At 42.0% G+C, this 11,187-nt stretch overlaps 1 protein-coding gene across 1 annotated transcript in view; it reads right to left on the reverse strand.

Moving 5' to 3' along the window:
* The window catches only part of GRM4 (glutamate metabotropic receptor 4), a 327,989-nt gene extending 317,499 nt beyond the window's left edge, over positions 1-10,490 (reverse strand). Inside the window, exon 1 of the mRNA XM_068269388.1 lies at positions 9,935-10,490. The gene's annotated coding sequence lies outside the window, so the exon portion shown is untranslated. The remainder of the gene's footprint in view (positions 1-9,934) is intronic.
* Between the last annotated feature and the right edge of the window lie 697 nt (positions 10,491-11,187).

The raw sequence follows: 11,187 nt of genomic DNA on the forward strand, positions 1-11,187 counted from the left end.
CATCCCAGTGCTACTACCGCTTCCTGGAAATCCCATTGAAATTCTGTCTTTATCAGCTCTCAAGGGAAGTGGATCACAAACAGAGTGAAGCAAGAGGTTGTTCAATGTGAGCTAATTCTGCCAGCTCCTCTACCTAGCTGTCTCTCTCTAGATAGACAGACAAATGTTTATTCTCTCTTAGTTAGATATTTGTCCCTGTATGCCTCCTTGAACTACAGAATGCTGGCTCTGCATAAAGCTCCCCACTACAAAGACTGCATGCCTCTGAGGAGCCTTTCATTAACTTATATTCATTTATAAGGCTGAGATTATATACAGTTAGGTCCATTAATATTTGGACAGAGACAACTTTTTTTTTTCTAATTTTGGTTCTGTACATTACCACAGTGAGTTTTAAATGAAAGAACTCATATGCAGTTGAAGTGCAGACTTTCAGCTTTAATCCAGTGGGGTGAACATAACGATTGCATACAAAAGCATTTTTACCACAATCCCTTCATTTTAGGGGCTTAAAAGTAATTGGACAATTCATGGATTCAAAGGCTATTTCATGGGCAGGTGTGGGCAAGTCCATTGTTATGTCATTATTAATTAAGCAGATAAAAGGCCATCTACCCTTAGCCCCCCCCCACTTCCATGTTTGTGGTGCACTGCTGACTGATAGGTTATTATCAGCAAGGCCAGGTAATGAAGCTCGAGGTTCTGTGGAGGAAGAGGATGAGTTAAATTATAGTGGTAAGGGTTGTAACTGCTTGCAGGGCACAACGTTCAGCATATAGAATTTAATCTTGGTACTGTGGTCACCCTACTCTTAAGATGGTTCCTTGATTGGCATGCAGAGCAACTTTGTGCCACCAAGGAACAAGTTGGGTTTTTCAGTAAGGGAAAACTTCCATAATGGCTCTCCTATCCTATGTCACCATCTATACTTCCAGTGCCATCCTAGTTCCCATCCAAACCGGTTCTTCCATCCTAGGTCACCACCAGTTAAACTTCCTGTACTATTCTAATACACCATCTATGCTGGTTCTTCCATCCCAGTTCACCATCTATACTGGTTCTTCCATCCTTGGTCACCACCAGTTAAACTTCCTGTACCATTCTAGTGCACCATCTATGCTGGTCCTTCTATCCTAAGTCACCATCTACACTGTCTGTGCCACCCTAGATCACCATCTATACTGGTCCTTCCATCCTAGGTCATCACCAGTTATACTTCCTGTACCATCCTATGCTAGTTCTACTATCCTAGGTCACCATATATACTACCAGTGCCATTGTAGGTCACCATCTATGCTGTTTCTCCCATCCTAAGTTATTATCTATACTGGTTCTTCGATCCTAGGTCACCATCCATACTGGTTCTTCCATCCTAGGTCACCATCTATACTGGTTATTCCATCCTAGGCCACCACCTATACTGCCTGTGTCACCCTAGGTCACCATCTATACTACCTCTGCCATCGTAAATCATAAATCACCATCTATACTACTTGTGCCATCCTAAATCACCATCTATACTGCCTGTGTCATCCTAGGTCACCATTTATCCTGTTTGTATCATTCTAGGTCTCCATCTATTTTGCCTGTATCATTCTAGGTCTCCATCTATACTGCCTGTATCATTCTAGGTCTCCATCTATACTGCCTGTATCATTCTAGGTCTCCATCTATACTGCCTGTATCATTCTAGGTCTCCATCTATACTGCCTGTATCATTCTAGGCCTCCATCTATACTGCCTTTGCCAAAACTCTATTATGTTTCCAGTACTTCTTTGGTGGGAGTCTTCCAGGGAAGCAACGATAATCAATGAACATTAATGACTGGAAGTCTGCATTTGCTTTGCTTACCTACTTGCATGTATAGATTTCATCACTGGGTACTAAAGTCTGCATCCGTGGACATGATGTATCCAATTATATGGTAATTTATAAGCCATTATTTGAAAAAAAAAAAACCTGTAAAACTACAATAGATGTCCACTGGAGTTCTCTGTTCACACAATTTACGTTAAGACATTAAAAAGAGTTCATAATGGAGTATATCTCACTAGAAAGATATCAAAACCAAAGTTTTGTCTATTCACTGCCTATGTTCTTGCATGGCTGATCAGTAGATACGGTCAATTCTTCTAGGAGAAAGGCAAGGAGAATTAATGTAGAAATGTGAGCAATTTATAAAGTGTTTGATATGCATTTTTCTGATTGGCTGCTTAAAATCATGTGATCATGTCTTGTTATTGCTTTTCAAATAATCTGGTTATGGTCAACAGTCAGAGAAGTGCAAATCAGTCAGCTATTGAATTAATCATGTGCTGGTCATTTGGGCAACAGGCACCTGAGGAAGGTCAGGAGAAGTGAATGTTAATGGGGACTGGGTCTTTGGGTCTCTTAAGTGAAGTTAGTGTACAATAAGGCTTATTAGTTACAGTTATGGCAAGGTAGCTGGTGAGGATAGATTAAATTATAAACTGGTGACAGATTAGAGTTATTCATCATTTAAAAGGGTAGTTAGGGTTATGCACTGGGGAAGGTCACAGTTAGTGTTAAATATCAGAAAGGGTAGGGATACAGAAGTGTTTTGTTTAGAGTTAGGCACACAAGAGAGGAAGGCTAAGGTCAGTCACACAGCAGGACATGAGGTTAGGATTAGGCTAGTATTGGATATCAGGAAAAGTAATTGGTCTCACAGAACTCCAAACAAGAAGTATCATCAGAAATCTTCACCTCTGATAACCAGCATCCAGATGAAGATGCACTCAGTTATCAAGTGCCCAAATGATACATACTCAAAATATACATAGACCCTCTACATTAAGGGGTCAAATGAGGTGAGGCAATCTGCTTTTTGTAAATTATTACCAATACATATACATATATCATACCAATTTTAACTCCTAACATCCTGTTTTATTTCAGCAAAGTTGCATAGTTTGCACTACATTCTTTCAGTGGCTGAGGAAGAGGAGGTAACGTGTACATACAAAAGGGCTGTGGACAAAATTTGGGCACCCAGTAATACCAATAGTATAATATGTATTATTTTACTGATATTCTACTAGTAGCCTCCATATCCTTACTCTCCCTCTAATCTTCCGCTATAATCGCCTAACAGTAAACACTTCTAATTACCTAACACTTACCTCCCCCTACCTACACCTAACACTAACCCTTCCCTACACCTAACATTAACCTCTCCTACCTGCAGACTAAACCCGGTGCCTTCCACTGTTTTTTAAAACTACTGCCGCTATCTCTGTCACTATTTGGAGTTTGTATACATAGTACCTGAACTCTGTGTGCAGCAATTAGCTCCCCTCCGATGATAGCCAGTGTTCGGCTATATTATTATGCATTAGGGGCTGCATAATACAAAATTATCATCTATCTTCAGGACTTTAAGATGCCTCTTGATATTATAGACATTTTGTATGAACCACATGCCTTATTTACCCAGAGTTCATAGTAATTCTGGAATTAAAGAGGGTGAATGGGAATTTGGATTTCCTCTGTCCACAAAACCTGTCCAACCTACATTTCCGATCTTACTCAGAGGTACACACCTAGCCGCCCACTCCGCTCTTCCAATGAACTTCGCCTAACCGCCCCCCGCATCACCCAGTCCCATGCATGCCTCCAGGACTTCTCAAGAGATGCTCCAACACTATGGAACTCCCTACCTCCACCCATTAGGGCAGCCCCCTCCTTCAACATCTTCAAGAAAGCCCTCAAAACTCACCTTTTCACTCTGGCCTACTACCCCTCACAAGTGCTCTAAACCCAGCCACAGCTGAACTCTGGTCCCCTACCTCTCGTGTCCCTACCTCTCCCTCTAGATTGTAAGCCTTTGCACAGGGGCCTGATCATGCACCTCCATTACTGTGAACCCATGCTAGGCATCTGAGTGAACCTAACTTGCCTAATCTCCATGCTCCCATCCAGTGACTGACTAAGCATTACCTTGTACTCATACTGTGCTGCATGATCTGATCTTTCTTGTATTCAGGTATTGTCATTTTGCTGTATGTCACCCCTAAATATTGTCTTTAACCTAAACTAATGTCCAGCGCTGCGTAATATGTTGGCGCTTTATAAGTACAATAAATAAATAACACTTGCACTGTTACCTATGCATTGACTGGATATTTTACCTTACTACCTTTGGTAACACCAGCAACAGGACTGTAGTGGATAGCACTCCCACCTTGCAGCACTAGGGTGCAAGTTCGATTCTTGGTCAAGATACTGTTTGCATGAAGGTTGAACGTTCTTCCCATATTTAAGTAGGTTTCATGTAGGTACCCTTGTTTCTTTCCACATCTTAAAAACATACAAATAAGTTGATCTCCCCCCACCACTCTCATCCTTTAAACTCCAAAAATGAACATAGTTTGTGACAGAAATATTAGACCACAACTATGGTAAGAATGAAATAGTGAGCTTCTCTGAGAGACAGTAAGTGACATGAGTATACACTCTCTTTTATTATTATTATTTTTTATTTATATAGCGCCAACATACTCCACAGCGCTTTACAAAGCACAATAAGATGACAAGGGGAACATAGAAACATAGATACAACTAACAAATGTACAGCAGAGTTCCAAGCAGCACAAATATTGTTACAAAAACAGTAAACATTAGGAGGATGACCATGCCCTTGCGAGCTTACAATCTAATGGGTTGTGGGGGACACACTAGGTAAGGGGGTGGAGGATGGATGAGGCAGTGATCCTTTGCCTCTGATTACATTGTGACAGATAAGTAAATAAGGGCTATAGAATGTTATAAGCTTGTCTGAAAAGGTGTGTTTTAAAGAGACACTGAAGCGGAAAAAAAAATATGATATAGTGAATTGGTTGTGTACTATGAATAATTACTAGAAGATTAGCAGCAAAGAAAATATTCTCATATTTTTATTTTCAGGTATATGGTGTTTTTTCTAACATTGCATCATTCTCTATGTGCAGATTACACAACACTCTGCATTCAAAATGAGTCTTTCAGAGCAGTCTGTGAAGTAATGACCTCTCCTCTGCCAGAGGAAAAGTAAATAGTCCAGGAACAGTTGAGATAATAAAAGTCAGATAACAGCCCTCTCCATGACTAACTTAGTCGGAGAGCTTAATGGCTTGTTTGCATAGAGATAACAACTGGAGTTTCTCAACTCTTCCTGTACTGGAAACAATTACACTGATGTATCTGATCTTAATGTTTTATTTCTTAGCTGTGCTACACATACAAATCATAATATCAGCATTTTTTTTTCGCTTCAGTGTCTCTTTAAGAGTGCGTTTGAAGATGTCCAGGTTTGGAGCAGGACGTACAGGCTGTGGAAGAGAGTTCCAGACAAGGGATGATGCTCATGTAAAGTCCTGGATGCGAGCATGAGAGGAGGTGATCAGCTTAGAGGCCAGGAGAATTTCTTGGGAGGAGCGAAGGTTGCGGGAGGGACAATATTTTGAGATTAGTGAAGAGATGTATGGAGGAGACAACTCGTGGAGGGCTTTGTATGTTAGAGTCAGGAGTTTGAACTGGATCCTCTGGGTAATGGGTAACCAGTGGAGAGAACGGCACAGTTGGGCTGCATCGGAAGAACGTGTGGAAAGGTGAATGAGGTGGGCCGCTGAATTTAGTAGGGATTGGAGAGGTGCTAGCCTGTTTTTTGATAGGCCACAGAGCAGGGTGTTGCAGTAGTCTAGGCGGGAGATGATTAAGGCATGAACAAGCATTTTGGTGGCTGGGGACAGCGCTCTGGGAGATGACAGCGCAAAATAAATACATCATAACAAGTAGAGGCTGGTAAAACACTTCCATAATGGTGAGACACACACCTCACATGATGCTGCGCCACGTTCTCCAATACTGAAGGAAAATTACTTTACTTGAAGTGTTTTTACAATCATTTTCCATTGAACAGGAAATAGTGTCAAACACATGAAGGATAAAGCTGCTTATTGGAGACAATACTACTACAAACCACAGGACCCATAGCAAAATGTTAATAAGCTTCCAATCCTGGGCACAAATGACACTCCCACGTGGATTTAAGTAGACAGCACAATAGAATCGCATACAACATACAGTATCTGCAGCACGTGGCCACACAGATACACGTTATACTCTCAACACAGACACACACACACACGCCTGGCAGGCAAACAGTGTTGGACAACTATTTGAAATGCCATTATCACTCCTATAGGGTCTTTCTACATGTGATGTCACTTCCGGAATTGGAGGAGCTACACAGTACACACTAATCAATCAGACTGTTGAAGGGAACCTGAGGTGAGAGGCATATAGAGGCTGCCATATTTATTTCCTCATAAACAATACCAGTTGCCTGGTATGCTGCTGATCTTTCTGGCATCAGTGGTGTCTGAATCACACACATGAAATAATATCGCTAAACTAGTCAGACCTCAGTCAGAGCAGATGATCTTCTTCCCTGTTCAGTGTTTATGGCTAAAAAGTATTAGACGTAGAGGATTAACAGGGCATCCAGGCTTCCATATCCCTCGCCCCTTAGGTTCCCCTTAAGGTGAGACACTGCAATACTGACCATAGATACTTGGACCTGTGTAAACACTAGATGCTCAAAGAACCACATTGCGAACACCCTGCACTCCACCACCCTAAGCTCCACCAGTCTATATTCAATAATAAGTGTTTGGTTGTCTCATGGTGAAGAAACGAAAAACTACAAGGGAAGTGAAGGTTAGATAAAACTGTAAGCCCCCTCCACTGCTACTGGACCCCATCAAAGCTGCTATGCCGATTCCTGAAAACCTGCCACTTATCAATCACCTCTAACTATCCCTACATTCCTTAACATAGCAGCTTTCCCTTCCGCACACTGCAAATGAAGGGAGCTGATTACAAATGGACTACTGACTCTTCACCCATTATTTCTGTGCAGGCATTGGGCAGACTGTAGGTGGCTTTTTCATGCATCACATGTAGTTGACATTTTTTCTCCTGTTAGAGCTAGAGGTATAAACACAAATCACCTCTAATTACTTTATTTAGAATGTGCCAGCACGCTATTTACTATGGCATTGCCAATGCATTTCTATAATTTACAGCTTACCAAAGCAATAAAACCTCAAATGCAAACCATGTCCTGCTGCTTCCCATGCTGATCACCAACACGTCAAGCTATCTGGAACTGCAAAGTGTTGAAGTGTCAGCTTTATATATACAGTATATACATTTGTTATGTTTTTTAATGACTCCACCATTCGATAATTACTGTCCCCAGTTCTGCCCACTGTAGATGCAGTTTCACAAAACAAACTCAGACAGATCTTGGACACTAATTTACTTTCCAGGGGGATCACCTATACTACGGTACCTAATACCAGTGATTATTTTGCCATTGTTGAAAATTCATTATAAATGCACACAAAATAGACATGCAGAATAGTAATACATTGTAATCACTTGCAGTTCATTTGTACATCAATGAAAGTAGAAGACAGCTTCGAAACGAGATATGAATGGATGACTATGCATGATTTTCCTCTAGACTGTCAACACTCTGATATAAACTTGTCCCATTAATCTGTAGTCAAGGGGTCAAGCTACTGTGAGGCCAACGTAGCAATACGAAATGCAGTAAAACCACAGCTGGTGAGGAATGCTCCCAGAATGCAGTCTGTACACATTTGCATTCCTTTCTCATACTCTCCAATAAACACAGCTTGCGTGTATGTACATAGAAGCACATCAAAAACTGGTATCTCTCATAATCGGCAGTCAGAAGATCAATCAGCTGCTCACAGGATGGAGGAACCGCCACGTCCCAGCGTCTCTGCAATCTGTTGTAAATAGACTACAGTGCTATAAATCTTAGTTTGAAAAACAGCCGCTATAAACTTGTAACAGCGACAGAAAATAGCCATTTGCACATGTGCTATTAAAACAAATCTGCAGCATAGACTTTAGTTTGCCTGGCACATCCACCAATAGGCGACTAATCCTGCTCATATATTTTGCTCTAATGGGTCCATGCTACACTTGCTACCATTGAGGGAAAGCACACATCACCTATGGTAAGGTTCAGCCACCATATATGAATCACCACCACTGTCCTATCCTCCTCAGTAATCTGCAGGCTCAGGGTATCTCAGTTACAGGTCATTATTTGCTATGAGATGGGAAAGGCTGTCTTTGTAGAACAATGATCATAGGATAAGAATGTCTGATCATATCACTATCACCTGAAAAGGTGGGAGTTAAAAGCATACTGCAGCTCAGTACCCTTCTATTCAATTCTAGGCTAAAGCCCTTAACAGTGGCATTCTCTTAGTTATCAGCAGTTCTAACTGGAGGTGGCCATACACCATACAATCAAATCGATCGATTTTTTTTTCAAAATCAATTGCATAAGTAATCATAAAGAATGATTTTTTTTTTTGATTAAGAGAAAATGGATTGATTTTTCATTAAAATCTGATTGGGTGTGTTGGAAACAAAATATAAAAATCTAAAAAAATATAAAAATGTTTATAAAGTTTCAGTCAATCGTTTTTTGTGTAATTTCTTGAAAAATCGATTATTGGTTGATTGATTTTACAAATCACTCCATCAAGGCTCAACATTTATTACATAGCTCTGATTAACCCCCCCCCCCCCCCCCAAAAAAAAAAAAAATATGGAATGGTTTATGGCCACCTTTACACTTTGAAGCATGGAAAATGCTACTGTACAACTGCTACCTTCTTTATATCAAAACAGTTCTAATGTAGGTATGAGCTTTTAAAACTATTAACTTGGATGTCAGTGTAAAATGGTGCAATTAATAGTGAGTGGATTCCCCTGGGGTAATGTTCCCCCTCTCATTTCTTCACTCTCACCCCCTTCTACAAACTAAAATGGATTTTTAATTACCCTCTACATTTCAGCGCCTGTAAATCTCCCTCACTCTCGCTCCCCAGCAAGAGAGAAGGCTGATTTTAATCAAGACTACTTGCTGCCAACCACAGAATGGAGCAGTCTGCCCTAAAGATGTTAAATGGGTGCAATTCAGAAGAGCAGATGAAAATATTTAACGCACAGGAAAACATAGGAGGGGTGACGGATGTATAGGAGATGAGAGGGAGAGCTCCACTAGGAGCTGGAGAGAGAGTAAATGAAATGGGCAGAGAGGGCATGGGATGAATTTGCTATGGGAATGGCACAGAGGAATGATGAACAGAGGTAAAGAGATGGGAATCGATGAAGTAAAGGCAGAGCTGAAAGGGAATGTACAAGCAGAACTGACAGCTGGATTGGATCAAAATGCAGATATGGAGGTGGCCAGTGAAACTGATAGAAATGAAAGCCCCCTGGGAGAGTGGCAGAGAGGGAAGACAGACTGCTCACAGAATTGGAGCTTGGGCACCAATATGTAAATAGTAACAGACTAGACAGACAAAAGCAAGAAGCAGGGGGTGAGAGTGGAATACAGAAAGAGGGAGAAATGATAGACAAACCTACTGCTCCAGTGAAACATCCATCGACTATATGCCTGTCATACACTCATAGTCAGACTCTTACAAGCAAAGTGTAAGAAGCTGGCTTTCTCATTCAGCCTAACACCATTCAGTACATCTGCATTTTCTACACTCGCAGCACAGAGCAAGCTAGCATAGCTCTAGAGAACTGGATTTAATCTCTCATCCTGCTTCACATTCCCGCTCACTTTCCAGGTTCTCCCCCCCTTCTCTCCCTCAGTTTGCAGGTTGTAAAGGAGCCTCTGATAATGGAATGGGAACAGCAGCAGCAGTAGAGTCTGCTCTTGTCATACACAACTGACAGATTAAACGCTCCTACAGGGATAATTAACCATTTCAGCCAGCCCACCAGCACAAAGGCTGCTATGACCCTACAGGACAAAAAAAATATTAAAACGGAGAATAAGCATTCCTTAGGAAGCAGATAACTTACCAGCGTTTGAATTCATAGAGGAGAGTCTTCAGTGGTCATCTTCTGTACAAGGGGGCGGAGGTGCAGATGGAGTTCCCCCTTTCATGCAGCAGTAAGGAGGGGGTGTCTACGTAACCAGGAAATGCTGTCTCAATACTGTGTCAGGATGCATAGTAGTCCTAGTGGTCCAAACAGAGCAAAAGCAGAGCAGTCAGGGTATGAACTGCCTAGTGAATGGACAGCGAAGTCACTGTCCCAGGATCCAAGCAAAGTAAAAGCTTTCCGATGGATTTGCGAGCTTGCAGATCAGACAGAGGATGCTGCGAGTTCTCCCAGCCAGCCTTGTATGGAAGGAGCTGTCCACAAAGTAGTCCTGAAAGATGCTGATATGTTGTCTAACGTAACCAGTGCTGGAAGGACCATTAGTGCCACCAATGCCTTGGTTAGAGCCCTGCTTTCACCTGTACATTCAGGTGTTTGATATCTGAAGCTCCTTCCAGTTTTCTGGTGTGGAACGGTAAAGGTCTTCTCCTGCTCCCCCACCCCCCAGGAGAAGAAGGTTGCCTACAAACCAATACTGCTCCTTCTGTGATCTAGACGCACCCACCCTCCCTCTCCTCCTCAAAGAAGGCAGGTCCTTCCCTTCCAAGCTATAGATTCCTGTACTCTTACACAACCACCCTGTGTCAACCCCTCCTAGTCCTCTGTTCCTTCTCTACCTCTGTGATTGGATTAAAGGGCTGAGCTAGAGACCTGTCCTAGCGTGATTCTACTGCCAGCTGCTGCCAAAATCTTACTGCTCTTCAGTCAGCTGATTGCCAGGATGGCAGTGATTCAAATGGTATGCCAGAATGGGTATGAATTTAGACAAATGAGGAGTTAAGCACCCCCTCTACACAAAGTAGTATTGTGCAGTCAGCTCGTGCGTCCTATAGCTACACTGTTCTCTTTCTCCAGACCATAGATCTCAGCTGGTTCTGTCACCTGGAAGTCCGTGCAGATCCTGGCTCTGCGCTCATCACGCACTAAATTTCTCTACCGGTGACAGATGGATCAGGACCCCTGAGAGAGACAGGTCACAGCCTTGCGCACAGCTGGAGGCGGTAGGGCTGGGAGAGGGGGCTGTCACTTCTGAGAAACACATGAAACACTTACATGTGCCTCTAAGAACAGGGACTTTGCAGGCATAAAACATTTATTAAGCAAATGGATTAAAATGTGGCGTTCTAAGGAAAGAAGAAATCTTAATATTTAACTTCTCATAGGCAACAAGG

Source organism: Hyperolius riggenbachi, chromosome 2, assembly GCF_040937935.1.
Source record: "Hyperolius riggenbachi isolate aHypRig1 chromosome 2, aHypRig1.pri, whole genome shotgun sequence".
NCBI classification, from domain to species: Eukaryota; Metazoa; Chordata; class Amphibia; order Anura; family Hyperoliidae; genus Hyperolius; species Hyperolius riggenbachi.